Source organism: Dunckerocampus dactyliophorus, chromosome 1 (assembly GCF_027744805.1).
Source record: "Dunckerocampus dactyliophorus isolate RoL2022-P2 chromosome 1, RoL_Ddac_1.1, whole genome shotgun sequence".
NCBI lineage: Eukaryota > Metazoa > Chordata > Actinopteri > Syngnathiformes > Syngnathidae > Dunckerocampus > Dunckerocampus dactyliophorus.
The window spans coordinates 25,500,894-25,517,089 of NC_072819.1; positions in this window are offsets into that span (position 1 = coordinate 25,500,894).

Consider the following 16,196-nt stretch of genomic DNA (forward strand, 5'->3'; position numbering starts at 1 on the left):
CGCATGTCTCCTTATAAATGTACTCCGTGCCCTCCAAACCCGCCCAGCGACTTCTTAAAGGGAAAGGCACCCATTTAAATTTAAAGACTCCGCGTACAACAATGTTTACACTTGTCGAGGAGGCATGTCAATTTCTCCTCCTCAGTCAGCCGTTGTGAGCGTAACTTGTCTTGTCTGATCAGCTTGCTGTAAGGATTCAGTGCCTCGTCTCATGCGCCTCGTGTGCCTCATACACAGCTACACGGCGTGGATAACATGTTTATTAATTATCTTATATATATATATAGGTATATATATATATACTTCATTATGTCTCCCAATAGGGGTGTCAGGAGACGAGACGCGAGATTGGCTCTACGAGAATGCGGCAAAACAAGAGGTTAACTTTGCTTTTAAAAAAAGTGCAATTAAAAAATATATGACAATACATTGCAGTCTATTAATATAATTTCTATTATGTTTCTACCACGTTGCACTCTGTGTGTAAGCTATCGGCCCCGCCTCCACACACCGGCATAAAGAGACTGTATGACTGACAAAAGGGCTCACTCTGTTCATGCCATTATTCGATGGAACAAACCCGCCAAGGCGCTGAAACCAATGCACGGAGTGAACTCTCTTCCTGACTGTTTGGAGGCTGGAGACGAGGAAAACAGACACGCATGCACATGGCAATGTATTGAGGCCAGCAAAATTATCGAATTTGCTTTCATTTATTGTGTGATTAACTAATTAATTAATTTATTATCGTCCCAGGCCCAGTTCCCACAAGACAATTTTTTTCTAAATGAGAAATCTTGTGACACGAGAGCTTGTGACACCCCTATCTCCCAAGCATAAAGCAGGCTCTTCTGGTGAAAATGTGCCAAGGAAAAGAAAAGCCATCACTATGGAAGTTGAAAATGAACATCATAGGACAAACACCCACTAATATTGGCCGCACTTGTTGAAACAAATATTACTTATATTTGTTTGTTTACATATAATGCCTCTAACCCTAAGCCAGCAAAACATGCTAATACCGTATACACGAAACACAAATGGGCTGTTTCCGTTCATGCACTTCCTCTTCCCATTTTGAGTGTGTTCAGACTGAGACGTTTAAGGTAGAATGCAGTGTGCTATCAGTACTCGGATGTTGCACTCCACACTCTCCAAAAGGTTGCTGTTGTCATTGCCATCGTGGCTACGTAGCGGAAGGGGAGGGACTAACTCCAGTGGTTCTAATACACAATTAAAAAGGAGAGAAGAATACAAAGAGGAAGTAAATAAATATTGTGATTGTTACAGTATTTCTGGTAAGTGCCCAATGACAGTAATGGATTTGAGATAGCATTACAATGACAACATTGGAACGATGTACGTACGCAGTGTACATAGTACAGTAAAATCCCTCTTTTTTTGCAGTTAATTGGGTCTAGACCTGACAGTGATAAGTGAATTTCTGTGGTAGGATAGTAAGTAGGATTCCTTATTTATAAATTGAATATTTTTGTTGTTAGAGCATAGAAAACCTGTTTACAATCTTCTAAATACTTTTTGAAACATTATTACAGCCATGAACTAACACCCAATTACCCAATATAGTAGACATCCATCCAAACATGTTCTATGCCGCTTATCCTCACTAGGGTCTCGGGTATCCTGGAGCCTATCCCAGCAGACTTCAGGCCTGACTTCGGGCGAGAGGCGGGGTATATCCTGAACTGATCACCGGTCAATCGCAGGGCACATATAGCCAAACAACCATTCAGGCTCACATTCATACCTATGGACCATTTAGAGTCTCCAATTAACCTAACATGCATGTTTTTGGAATGTGGGAGGAAACCGGAGTACCCAGAGAAAACCCAAGCACGCACACGCTAACCACTAGGTCACCGTGCAAACCCTGTTGTAGACATAATAAGAGTAAATAAGCCATTGAAGACAAATAAAACTTATATGTGTTGCTATCAATGTGTTGCGTAGGTAGAGTGAGTGGCGGACTGGAGGTGACATCTGGGTTTCAGATTTGATTTTCTTGTCGTGGGTTACGGCTGCAAAAATATCCCGGGTTTTTAAGTGTGTTAGGGATTTTTATTATGGATTAGTGTGCCTGCTGTGAGATATTTGGAACCTGCAATAAAAGTCCGTTGTTCCGGCAATCAAATCTGGTGATTGTGTGTCTCACCAAACATGACAGTAACATTACTAATGACACCTAGTGACTAGTAGAATATTACGTCAACATCTTTGAATGCGTCTTTTGAATGCCTTATATTTGTCTTTTAGTTGATTTAGCCATTTTTATGCTTCTAAATGCTTAATTTAGGGAAAAATACATAACTTTGGCTTAGGTGTGTTTTGACAAATAATAGGCTGTACTCAACCACGAAACAGCATGATTTATGAATATTATACAGTATTTTTGAAAAAATGTGATAGAATGAAGCCGTGAAATTCAAACAGTGAAGTGGTGAGGGACGACTGTATATATATAAGTATAAGTACAGAAGTACACAAATCCAAACACAGCCATACAGTTTTGAGCAGAAGATTAACAATGCAGATGTTTTCATCAATGAAAATGCCACTTTCTGTTTACAGTTTCTTGTGCACAAGGTGAGCAATGATGCTTGTGAAATGGTTGTGGGGAAATTGCCTCTTCATCAGGAAGTTAAATACGTTTGCTTTTACCTTTGTGGGTGGAGAGTGTGTGTGGGAGGGTTTTAAAGGGAGCGCAGTGGACAACTATAAAGAAAAGACTATCTGTATTTTGATAAGAGGCTTGGGTACGTGACTGACTGGTGACATGCTGCCATGACACATCGGCATCGATTCTCTTCATCCATTCAACAAACACTCCTTGTTTTCAGTTCGCCTATATTGACTTTAGAAACGTCACCAGCTACATTCCACGTGATGTCACTTTACATCAGTACATCAGTACACTTAATTAGATGAGGAATTGTTTAAAAACAGGCGTTCTCATTACTCACCCAGGTAAACAAACACTGATTGCTGTTGAACTGTGCAGAGGACACTGGAATACTAGAAGAGAACCCGTACAAGCACAAGGAGAGCGTGCAGCCTCCACAATGAAAGGCTCGAGGTGACACAGGCCCTTTTGCTGAGAGTGCTATACACGTGTTCGCTAAAATGCAGATTAAATACATCAACCAAAACTATGCTGAATGACGCAGTTGCTCCATTCATTTTTGTTTTACTTTTCTGCTGCAATAAAAGGAAATCATATAGGAAGACGTATAAAACAAGGAGTGGTTTATGCCCACGTGCATCCTGTAAAACACAACATGTATTGTCCTTCTATTGCTGCAATCACCCACTATCCCACTCCTACTACTCTACTTTGTCAAACATGCTATTTCATTCACTTCCTGTTGTGTCATCAAATGCTTTTCAATCACGTTTCTTCAGGGAAAAATATTAGGTAGGCTTTATACCAGGAAAACTGCAGATTGCTGTTGCTAGGCAGAATTTGTGTCACATAGGCCAATGCAAAATATAAGCATATGCCGGCAACAGGAACAGGAACAGGAAGTCTGACATACTTTAAATTTAATTAATATCCAACATTCAGTCACTACAGGTATATGGCAGTTAAGAAGGTTCTAGTATTGTTTAAAACATTATCCTGAAGGTAACTGACTGTTTTGTGATGGCCACAATTTGACCCTGAGACAGATTATTTCTATTAACATTAACATTAACATTAATTTGTGGTTAGCATGTTGGCCACATGGTCAGGAGATCGGGAAGACCTGGTTTCGAATCTCCGTTGGGCATTTCTGTGTGGAGTTTGCATGTTCTCCCCGTGCGTGTGTGGGTTTTTTCCGGGTACTCCGGTTTCCTCCCACATTCCAAAAACATGCATGTTAGGTTAATTGGCGACTCTAAATTGTCCATAGGTATGAATGTGAGTGTGAATGGTTGTTTGTCTATATGTGCCCTGCGATTGGCTGGCGACCACTCCAGGGTGTACCCCGCCTCTCGCCCGAAGTTAGCAGGGATAGGCTCCAGCATACCCACGCGACCCTAATTACGATAAGCAGCATAGAAAATGGATGGATGGATTAACATTAACATTATACAGTTATACAGTATTTATACTTCAGTCAGACAGACACATGAGGTAAATTTGAATCAAACATTGAATCTGTATTAAATATAATTCACAGTGCCATGTGGTGGGAGACTATTCCCCCCTTGCCTTACACCATTGGCTCTCAATTATTTTCTGTCAGGTCCCCACTCGGGGACAGAAATGTATTTGCGCACCCCCTGATTTGAAATACTATTGAGAAACGGATAAGATGTATTTTTTAATCTGTACAGACTGAACTCGAAACTGAAACCAACTAAATGCAACAAAATGGAGATCAGTGTGTTATGAACGGCCAAGGCCGTGAGACAGGAATCCAAAAATGCAGAGTCGGATAAGTGAAACAGAAAAAGTCTTTAATACAAAAATGGACAACAAAAGGGTACCAAAAACAACACAAGAAACAAAGTACAACAAAAATACATCCGGACCTAGTCGCGGGAAATAGTAACAAAAAACACTGCTTGCAAGGTGAGCTGAGCAGGGAAAAATACGAACAAGTAACGAAAAGAGCTGCTAACAAAAAACTAGCAGAAAGTACCAAAAATACAGCTACTGCTGAAGACGTCAAGCAGGCAGGTAGGTACTTACAGGGAAGCCGAGCGAGGGTCAGAAAGCCAAAACACAATGCACAAGGACAAGCTGGAAGGAGCTGAACAGGGTGTAGCAAAGGGACAATCTGGCACTGGATGTGAGTAAGCACACAGCTTAAATAGAACAACTAATCAGGCACAGGTGAAGATGATCAGCAATCAGGGTGCTCAGGAGTGTGCTGCAACAGAGAAGCAGTAGAAGGCAGTACCGCAGCACACAATCCTGACACAGTGATGCATACAAGCATATTCAAGAGTGAAATTGCAATGCCGAGTATGACAAATTCAGACATGATCTGCACTAATATTGAAAGCCTTCCCTGCCTCACACCCCTGACAGTTCACTGCGCCCCCCCCAGGGGAACCCGCCCCACTATTTGAGAAGCACTGCCTTAGACAGACTGTTCTGAATCATGACATTCTAAAAAATAAAAGTCAAAGTGTGTTTTGGAAGGCTAACAGAGCGTCTGGCATCTGGATTTCCAAGTTATCTGAGGCCATCACGAGACATAGACTAGCACATTTGCTCTGTGGGCGCCTGCTGTGGTGACCTGGGATGCTCAGAGCTGTGGGGGTTGTTCTCAGGGTGGGCCAATCTCTCACAGGGGGTCCGGGGGGGTTAGGTCAAGTCATTTCCTGCTCTGAGAGCCCCTCCGTCCCTCACAGCTGTCAGTTCAGTCAGAAACCCAACTCCCACATTTGTAAGCCTTCGTTCGTGTGCTTTCTTTCAGAGATATGAGGCATGAAGGAAGGAGTTGCTGTAACAAAACTAATAATTGTTTTCAAGAATTGGAATTAGAGGCTTGCAGCTGCATTCGCATTCATTTTATTCTACAAAGAAAACATTTTAAGGGCATCTCGTTTAAGATGAGTGACATACATTTCCAAAATATTTAACTGAATCTGGTATCTGGGGTTTGCTATGATACAACTTTGATGCCAGGAGCTTTTGGAGGACCATTACTGTTAAATATGTATAACTTATAATAGTTCCAGGGTAATGTATTCATTTCTAAGAACCCCAGCGCTGGGCGTAGTTTCAGAACTTCAGTACATCAGATGAACAGTCAACGAAATGTTGGCTCTGATAATCATATTTTCCGAGGGCCTTTCCGTGCCATCTACTGGATTAGAGAGTTAATACAGTTACTTTTTCTGTTTTTCCTTTTTGGCCTGATGAACATAAACATTCTGGGGACCTCAAACCTCTGAAACCTTTTAGTTCAGGTACTTGAGGTCAAAACATGGCTATATACAGTATGTTCTACTGTAAATTTGTTTATGCTTAGTATTTTGGAATTGCATTTTTTTTGTTGATGATATTTTGAAATATTCTGTAGATAGTTGACTTAATAAATATTCTATACATAGTTGTAAGTCAAACACTCAAGAGGTCATATAATTCAATCAACATGTTCAGAACAAATTCATTGAGCATAAAGGATGAACTTTTGTAGGGCAAGGCAAGTTTATTTCTAGACTTATTTCTATTCGTACACAAGGTAATTCAAAGTGCTTTACAGAAAAGACGAGTAAAATCATATCATAAAATAATTCTAAAATCATTACATAACATTTCGTAAATCACATATTTTGCTTTTTCTTTGGCTTTTTGCTTTTTCTTTGGCTTTTTGTGACACGTATTCCAAAATACGGGCCAAAGAGAAGAATATACATAGAGTGTAGTAAAACTCCAGCCTACCGTATGGAGTTGAACAGTTGTTTTACCTGTTTTACCTTTTCATTTGCCTTTAATTTAACCTTTTTATTGCTTTACTTCTTTTTCCACTTGTGTGACAAGAAGGGATGTTAAAAAGTGGCAATCACCTTTGCGTTATACCTTTGTCATAAAAGCAGTATAGTTTCTTTTAAATTAATAATTCTAATTATTTTTAACTTGGATGACAGTTTTTAACTTCTCTTAACACTTGGGTGACAAGAAAAAAATATCCAAAAGTGCCAGTCACATTCACATCACACCTCTGTCATTAAAGCTGTGTTGTTTTTACATCATATTGTTAACGATGGTTAATTGTTTCACACTCATATGACAGTTACTAACTTCTTTTCACACTTCAAAAATGGTTAACTTGTGTTTAGACTTGAAATAAACTAACGTTAAAACAATCCTGTACAGTTAATAAAGGTTACATGTTTGACCTTGGAACAGATTATTTGACATTATTATGCTATTTTTGCTATTATTTCGTGGTGGAAAAAGTGTTCTTTGTAGTTGCATTTATTTTCAAACATACTTTTAGTTGACTGTTATTATTTCAAATTCCTAATAATTGTGCATGTTACGAAAGATTGTGCCTTCACTTCTGTCGGCCCTTTTCATGTGGCCCTCAGCTGTGCAGGACTTTAAGTTAGAATGCAAAAGTCTTACTTAAAACATCGCCTGTATAGTTAATACATGATCTTGAATGGCAAGTTTGACCCTGGAACAGATTATGCCTATTTCCATTCAAATTGCCAGTCCATTATCCTTCCATCTCAAGGGGAAGTAAAGAAATGTTTGTGTTAACATACATTCACTATGTTAAATACATCTTTGTCTGTATATTTGCTGACACAGTGTCACAGGGAATAGACTTATAGCGGAACCAGCTGTGTACAAACATGTAATAGCAATTACAGCCAGAGTGGTCTATGTACCTGCTATTCTCAAATTCCCCCCCAATCCTCTGTTCATGTGGTTGAACTTACATGACATGCTTGAAAAAAAGTAAGTATAAGTAAGTATAAGTGTAAGTCAAAAAAGTGAATAAACCTATTCTTTGAGTGGATGAGTCATGTGACTGGTGAGCATTAAAATGGTGAAACTAGAGGTGTGCCGTCATCCAACCCTACTAGAGAAACTCTTATGTTCAACTTTTTTTCTATCGCTGTGCTCCCACCCACCACTTCCTTAAGCCTGACATTGAACGATAATGTTTAGTGACTTTATTCAAAGTACACTGTCCTTTTCCCCTACAGTATAAGCTACAGAGAAGTCTCTCAGTGTTGTTGCTCTTGATGGCAGTTAAGCGTCATTTGAAAAACACAACATTGTTTCATCCTTTATCCTCCAATTGATTTGCGGTTGGCCGTGGCAAGTTGGAGGCAGCAGGAAGGAATCGGCCTCCTCGGATGTCTGAGTGGGCCTCGCAACACGACCTCTGACCTCGTCTGGTGAGGGGATACAGCTCAGTCATCTAACAATCAAACGCCACCAGGAGGAGGAAGAGGCAGAGGTGGACTGGCTGAAGATTGATGTTTGCGTTTGATTGCTAGCTTAATGGGAAGTCCAAATTCATTTTACACTGCTGCAGCCTATCTCAGCTGACTGTATGCAAAAAGGCAGACCACAGCCTGGACTGGTCGTCATCCAATCACAGGGCTCTATAGGCACGTCTGAAGCCATATTTGAATATTCCCAACTGTCAAACATGGTTATGATTATGATTATTATGATTATTTTCACAAATGTCTGTGTGTTTTAGTTGTGTTATTCAAACATATTGTATATATTTATATATCGCTTACAAGTCATTGCACACAGGAGGGCTTTGCGCCAAAAAGTCAAACGATCTGAATGAGATCAATAGTAGTCAATAGTAGTTTTTGCAAAGATGTGTTCACTTCTTGTGTTTATGGGTCACCATTTTCTAATTAGTAGAGAAAATAATTGTGATCCAGTGATGAAAGTAAGAAACAAAAGAACATGCCTAAAGAGAAGCTGGCCACTGTACAATGAGACTAAAATAAAGCAAAACCACATTTCTTCTTCCTATCTTTTATTTTGTATTTCTTGCCTATCTGTTTTGTGGTTCCTCCCCAGATGCTTAGTGCTTGTCTTAAGTACTTAAGAGCCCACATTGTTCCTTTAGTATTGCAGTCGTCCCTCGCTACATTGCGGTTCAAATATACTGCTCCATCAGTCTATCGTGGTATTTAAAAAATGAAGGAATTTTGTGGTTGACTGTGGCCTATTATTAGTCAAAAAACAGTGAAAGACAAGTTATATGTAATATTCTGGTAATTAGGTGCCAGTAATGTTACATTGATGAGACATCACCTTAGATTACATTACTATCACACTGCATGGAGTCAGCCATGGCATGTCCAACATGATAGAGTGAAAAAAGTTCTCCCTTTCTGTGTGGAAGTGGTAATTTTTTTGTCTTCTTACTTTGTCATTCTTCCCCACTCACTTTGAAACCTTTTCTTAAGTTTAGAATAAATACAGAGACTAACTAGTTAGCTCGGTATCTTGCTATATGCTATAAAAGGCGGCCCTCTCTTGTGTCCATGCAGTGATCCTGTGATCCATCAGTGTTGTGCAATGTGGTGTAAACAAAGAATAATAGGAGTGTAAAGGTGACTCTAGGGGTGTTATTTTATGTCTACAGAGCTCTAATAATGGTAAAAACTGTATTTAGAAAGCCATAACCAATTATGCTCTAATTCAGAAAATATTCCATTTATTAATATGGATTCCTGCTTCGTGGAAATTCACTTATCGCGGTCAGGTCTGGAACCAATTAATCCCGATAAATGAGGGACGACTGTATTCCACACTCCAGTGTCTGTGTCATGATCTGTGGTTCTGCTTTGCTGCCGCCTGTCTGTAATCTGTCGTAGCACACTGCTGACTGGTCTGGGAGGAGCTACCTGTACACACCTGCAGCCAGTTATCGCTGGACTATTTTAGCTGTACTGTTTGCTGTACACCTTGCCAGAGTGTTCCCTACTTCCTGCTTCGTATGACTTCTCGTTCCTTGCTTTCTGGTCCACTATTAATGGGTGTTGTGAGTACATTGTTCAGCGGTGTAGTTTTGTTGCATTTTTGCTCTAGCCGTGCCTGCCGTGGTTTTCAGCAGTGCCTTTTTGTTCTTGTATGGTACCTTGTGCCTGCCTGGTTTTCGGCAGTGCCTTAAGCTATTCTTGTTTTTTTTCAGCAGCACGTTTTGTTCTCGTTGTATTGTTTTCCTGCTAGCAGCGCTTTGTGTTATTTAGTAGCGGATTGACTCGCCTCTGCACTGTGGAATCCTATACACCGGCCTAGGTCACCCGTGACAGGATGTCTCGGCTACCTTGCACTCCATCGCACCTCCAGTAGCACTTTCTTATGGACTAGTTTTTGTCCTCGTGTCCATTTTCCTTCATTCATTATTTGTGCTTCTTATCATGCCCTGTTTTCTGCTTTCAGCTGCATGTCTACTGTAGTCTAGTTGTCCTACTTTTTTCCATTTCAATGCAATTTGTCTGGTCCTGGTCCAAGCTGGCTGAACCAGGTGGATTACATTGGTGCCGTGATCCAGATGAGAATGACATTTAGGGGAGCGAGTGTAACGGATGCCAGCTGGCGCAACTATGTGAAAGTACGCTGGTAAACCTCGTTTCTTGACACCTTAACAGTCGCGCTGGACATTGAGTTGAGAGTTGGGGCTTTAAGCTTGATGGCGAGCCCTCTCATTCTGTGAATCCTGGTTTGAGTCTGTTTTCTGTGTTTTTGCTGCTCTGCGTGCGTTACATTTAAAGACCTTCTTGCTAGTCCAGTGTCCTCTGTCTCTTCATCTGGGAGCCAGACATACACAAACATAAACCTAAGCATTCTTTGAAGACAGGAAATGGATAGTCGTTGATAATAAAAATGTAATTTCTGGTCATCTGGTCGTTAGCCATTATGCTTTCAGCTACATGCTACTTATGTTAGCATCCGCTTGTGTATACAATTTAATTACATGCTACTTATGTTAGCATCCGCTTGTGTATACAATTTAATATTTAATTGCTTAGCACAATTATTGCAGCCAGATCGTTCTTATATCATAATAAGTTCTCTTTCTGGTTCAATGGTTATAGTTTTCCTCTTTGACAATCAATTGCAGTGCTTCTGTGGTGATATCACTAAAAAGTCAAAGAAAAACACACAAAAAAAAGAGACCTTTGAAGCGTCCCAGTAAATCTTGGCTGAAGTCCAAATTATCTGACTTTCGGAGGTTCCGCTGTATTGATGTGATGTCTGACCAAGATAACTGGATGACATTAAATATCAATCATATCCAAACTAATATTTGAAAGTTTGCCGAACAGACTGGCTGACCTGAGACTTCAGCTATGGCAACCATCTTAGATGACAAATCCTAAAAATGTGTGATATTGTTTTTCTGACATGAACAAGTAATCCCTAAAAGATGGCAATAGAGTCATCGATACGATGACTCCATCCGATACTGTAGGAAAATACAGACCCAGTTTAGCCGATACCAATACTTTTTACTTGAAAATGTTTTAAAATCATTGACTTTGTTGATCATGATTATAGTCTGAATAAAACACAGGGCAAAGACTTTAGGCAAACAAAATACTTATTTGTGAACAATAACCATATACAAATATAATATTAGACAATGTAACAATACCAAGAAAATAAAATGATTCCCTTTTATTACATACACTCGTTTGAGCAAAATAGTCAATAGTGCAAAATAAAACATAAACAAAAGCAAAACTGACTATTAGTTCTCAAACCATTTAGCTTTTTGCCCCGCAAAGCCTCCAAGAACTCATTCCCTGAGTTTGTAAACAATACAACAATGTAACAATATGAACAACACAACAAAAAGAGATATTTGTGAAAATAAACATAGAAGGGAACTGAAAAAGATCTTTGTCTGATACTGATACCACTGATATTGATACTATCGATATTTGGATGAATCCCCCCATCCCTGCTGTACATTAGAGTAGATTTTACCATGAGAAATAACACATTTAACTGACCCACCACATATTCAAAGAAGCCATGGGATATTTTCCAGTCAGATGGTCAATATTTGCTTGTGCTTTTGTTTTTACAGCTTGTTCTTGGGTCAAAGTCTGTTTTACTTACACACACACCATCATTCAGGATGTCGGGTTCAACGTATTATTTAATACAAGCGTGTCATGTCTCTATTGTGGAGAAAAATGACGGCACCGTCTGTGATTTCACTGCAACTATGGTATAATTTCATGTACTGTATGTGTCACTCCCAAGCACATAGTTCACAATTCTGGGATATGAGAGTCCCCTTGTCCATGTATTTCTCCTTTCTTTCTTCCACTCTCCTCCAGTTCCTTACTTACTCCCTCTCCATCATTTCCTGCTGACTCACCACTAGCCACAACTATTATTATACTATTAATTCAGCAGAAAAGTCAACACACGTCACCACTTGCCCAGCAGCATGTGACTGGAAAATGTAACAGCTTAACATTCAAAAGATCCATCTTTTTAGATAACCTCTCTCTCGTATACAAGTGAGTAGAATTTGACGATGCTTTTTGTTGTCACGTGACTAGGAAAATAAAGTTCCATCGTTCTGGGCTGTTTGAAGATGTGTCCTTGCTGGTTTAAGAGGCAGGAAGTGATGCCATGGTGAGGTAAAAAAAAATAAAAATAGGCTGCGCGTGCCCGGCTGAGAGGGAGTGGGGTGACGGGGTGGGAGGCGGGGGTTGTGTCTTAGTGGTGAACTGGTGGTTGACTCATTTAAAAAACAGCCTGTGACTCACAGTGCAAGCTCCTGGAGCATATCTGGTACTTGTGTTTTGTTTTCGTCAGGACTGAATATCTCCATTAGGATAAGCGAACTCCAGTTTGACCTTTAAATAAGGCATTGCCCGCATTGACACAGACAAGGCTGGATGACAGTGTAGTGTAATTCCACAGTGGCATCGGGTCAAAGTTTGCTGTGATTCAATCATTTCATCATCGCTTTACTTTGTGCTACACACCCATATTGCTCCTATAAACCAGAGGAGCCTGTTCTCACTGTAATCCTTGAGGATGTTCAGTTAAAACCAATGTGCTGTAATCCACATACCTGTATATGAGAAAACCCTGAGGAGTTCCTTCGAATGAATGGCAAAAAATACCAGCTTTCTTTTCCACCTTTAACTAGAAAAAAATCATATTACTGGTAAATATGAACAACATTTTGGTGTTTAACCTTTTAAAGGCAAGTATGGTTACCACCACCGCTGTCTTAAATGAAAAAACAAAAAACACAGTTCAAGGAGTATTTGCTTATTATTATTATTATTATTATTATTAGGCCCCAAGGTAGGTCAGCAATATTGATTTTCATGCATTGTTTTTCTACAGTGTCCGATTTAAAACAAAAACTCACATGTACGGTCCTCCAGGACAGAAAAATCTCAGCTTCCCAAAAACTGCTGTATTAATGTCTTTAAAAAAAATTTTTTTTTTTACTTTTCACTACTTCTGCCTGAAAAATGCATATCAAGTATTAATTGTAGTATGTGAAATTGAACCTGTTAAAGGCCCGTATGTTTAACTCTGAATGTGTTTTTTTTGGTTGTTGAAGTTGAAGCAAAAACACACATGTACTTTTGTTTAATTTATAAATAGACACCACTTCAGGCATCAGTTGCAACACACTTATTACCATAAAGCACCGTGTATAAACCACACTTTTATTCCACTGGTAAGAAGCAAAAAATCGGGATGCGGTTTATACACGATGACAGGTCTGTGACCTGACTCAGAAATTGACGAGAAGCCCATTTTAGAATAGCCGTCTGTGGGTCAGACAGTTGCTTTGACTTTAGCGCCCTCTGCTGTACAGTTGCTGAAAATGCTTGTGTATGCAACTAACTTATCTGACGGCTGTCTGTATTTTCACACAGTGAAACCATCTCTATATACACTGAAGCTAACCTAAGCTTCCAATGTAAAATACAATACAACGTTGGAGTTTATTCAAATTCACACTGAAGCAATGCAATAAAATAATAATAGAGAAAAAGAGAAGCAGTGAAAGATATCAAAACATCTCTGAACATTGCAAATTTTTTTATTTTGATTTATTATTATTATTATTATTATTATTATTAATCTGTGCTTAGCCATAATATTAAAGATCTAGATGCCAAAGTTCAGATTTCTCCTTTATTCTTCTTTTTGAAATTGCTTAGTACCTTTACACATGTTGATTTGAGATGAAAGAGTTGGCAAGCATTTATGAACTAAAAATGTTTTTTCCCTGCTGTGAGCCTGAAAATGGGGGTGCGGTTAATACACTGTGAGGTTTATACACTGTGCTTATTTCTAGAGCATGCCACTAGAAAACAGTAAAAGTTGAGAAAAAGTATCACCATCTGGTGGACAAATACAGACATTTTAAATTGAAGGTCAAATGGAAAACTTAAAGGGATAGTTTGGATTTTTTGACATGAAGTTGTACGACATCCCCATCAGCAGTGTAACCGGATTTTGGTGATGAGGACTGTAGTTCCGGTTAGTTGCTGGGGCAGCTTAAGTAAAGAATTTGGCTTCTCAAAAGAGTAATATATTTGCATCAAATAAATGCCTCCTTGAAAAAAATCTGACCTCACAAATTGCTCTGCATTACTTTCTCTTCGTTCATATCAATGCACGCTATCGCCTGTCCATTGTTGTGTATGTGATGAAGATGCTCACATCTTCATCCGCTGTCGAATATAAAGGAACGCATTCATTTATGTTAAGATAAATAATGTTGTGAAGCACTGGCAATTTAGGCTAATTTAAGCAATAAAGTTAACACATCTAAAATGTTTTAAAAAGGAATATTTAAAATATAGTTTATTTAAACTTCTCCCCAGAATTAATAATATACAAATAATATACTGTAATATAATTCTGTCTGTTAATTATGGAAAAATATAACATTTTATCCACCACGTGCATGCATGTAGTACTTTATCTGTGACCGTGTCAGCCGTGTCAGAATGTTTAGTCAGCCTTATGTGTTGTAAAGCCAAGTAATAGTGTGCTGTGTTAACGTTATCATTTGAGTGCCATTGTAAAAGCACTTCCCATCATCCTACGTGCAGGGAGGTGTCCTCAGATGATTCCGTTATGTGCTATTAGTCCTAACTTATACGACTGATGGCCACATACTGCAAAATCAAAGGATGTGGGGGGGCTTTTTGATATTTATCTCTTTTTTTAAGTCTAATAAAGCTGTTATACAGTATACTACAATAAAAATGTGCTTTAAAGGTAACAAGATGTATTATTATTATTATTAAACATTAATTATTTTTCCCTTTACATTATTGCTCGGTTTTGCTCTTTTTTCCATTTTTGCTGTTTTTTGTCTCATGCGCCGCAGGGCAGTAAATATCATTTCCTGTGCCTTTATTTTGGTATGCTGCACTTCCTGCTGGGGGTAAGATGGGGCTGCTTTACCCCAGTGGAATTGTGTGCAGCTGTTGGCAATTGCAATTAGGTGGGTTTATAAGCCCAGAGTCGTCACAAGGAAAGTGGTGGTTTATTGCCTCCGTTTTTGTCTCCTGGGCTGTCATCTGAATGTTCTTCTTACCTGTTGCTACTGCCCGGGACTACTATTTGTGTTTTCACAGAGCCTTTTCCGCTGTCAATTTTTGGTTGCCTGTATCCTGCACAACTGTGATTACCTGCACCTGCTTATGCACAATAAAATGGCTTTTAATTGCAAGCAGCATCTGTCTCTGCACACCAGGGGTCAAGCATTCGACAGCTCCACCACAAAACAAAAAATTGAGTTTATAGTTTTTTGTTTAATTTTTTTAGAATGAGCCACAAGTCAAATAAAAACATGCAGGCTGCAAATATTGTAAAAAATCAATTATAAAGACTAAGGTAGATATGCTAGGAAGTTGTATACAAAGAAAAAACGGCATGCATGTCAGGTTTGTGTTATAGGTCACAAACATACATTATTATTACGCAAGATTTTGTCACTGATTTTCCTACAGTTGATGCAAATTACAGCCAGTATAATTTTCAAGTCGTTGCACTATTTGATGCTTTTCGACAGCAGAAAGATCCTTTTTCTTTCCCCCGGTGAAACATCCTTAAAGAGTTTTCCTTTCATTGGGCTTACCTGGCAAACTAATTATGACAGGTGTCTGAAATTGATATCAGTACTCCAAAGAGTCCATCCATGACTTTTTATTGAAAACATTTTTTTTTATGTTTATGACACTAAAATCCTATTTGCAGAATAATTTGGAACACAGTGTATTTGTATCAGTATAGTATCAACCTTTCCTTGTTATAGTGCATCTTTTTAAATTTTTAGTTTTATTTCATTCTATTTTTAGAATGTGCTTTAGGCTAATAAAAAAACAAGCTGTTGGCTGCAGATGGCCCCCCAGCCGCACTTTCTATAGTCCTGCCACATACCCTGTTAAATAAGTTGTAATTATTTTCATTTCATTTACTACAATTGTATGCCCTTTATCATGTATCTATATTTACTTTTTTATTTCAGAAGGGACAATAGAAAGCAAAATTGTTGCGGAATGCAAATGATAATAAAAAAAAGGCTAATGTGTTAAAATGATGACAGAAAAAATGTAATACATGCTACCAAATTTAGATACCAACCAGGTTAAAACGGATGCTCCTTAAGTGTTAACCGATTTGTCCATGCTGTACATCGATAATGTTACTCAGCAAGAAATTCCATGAAGCTACT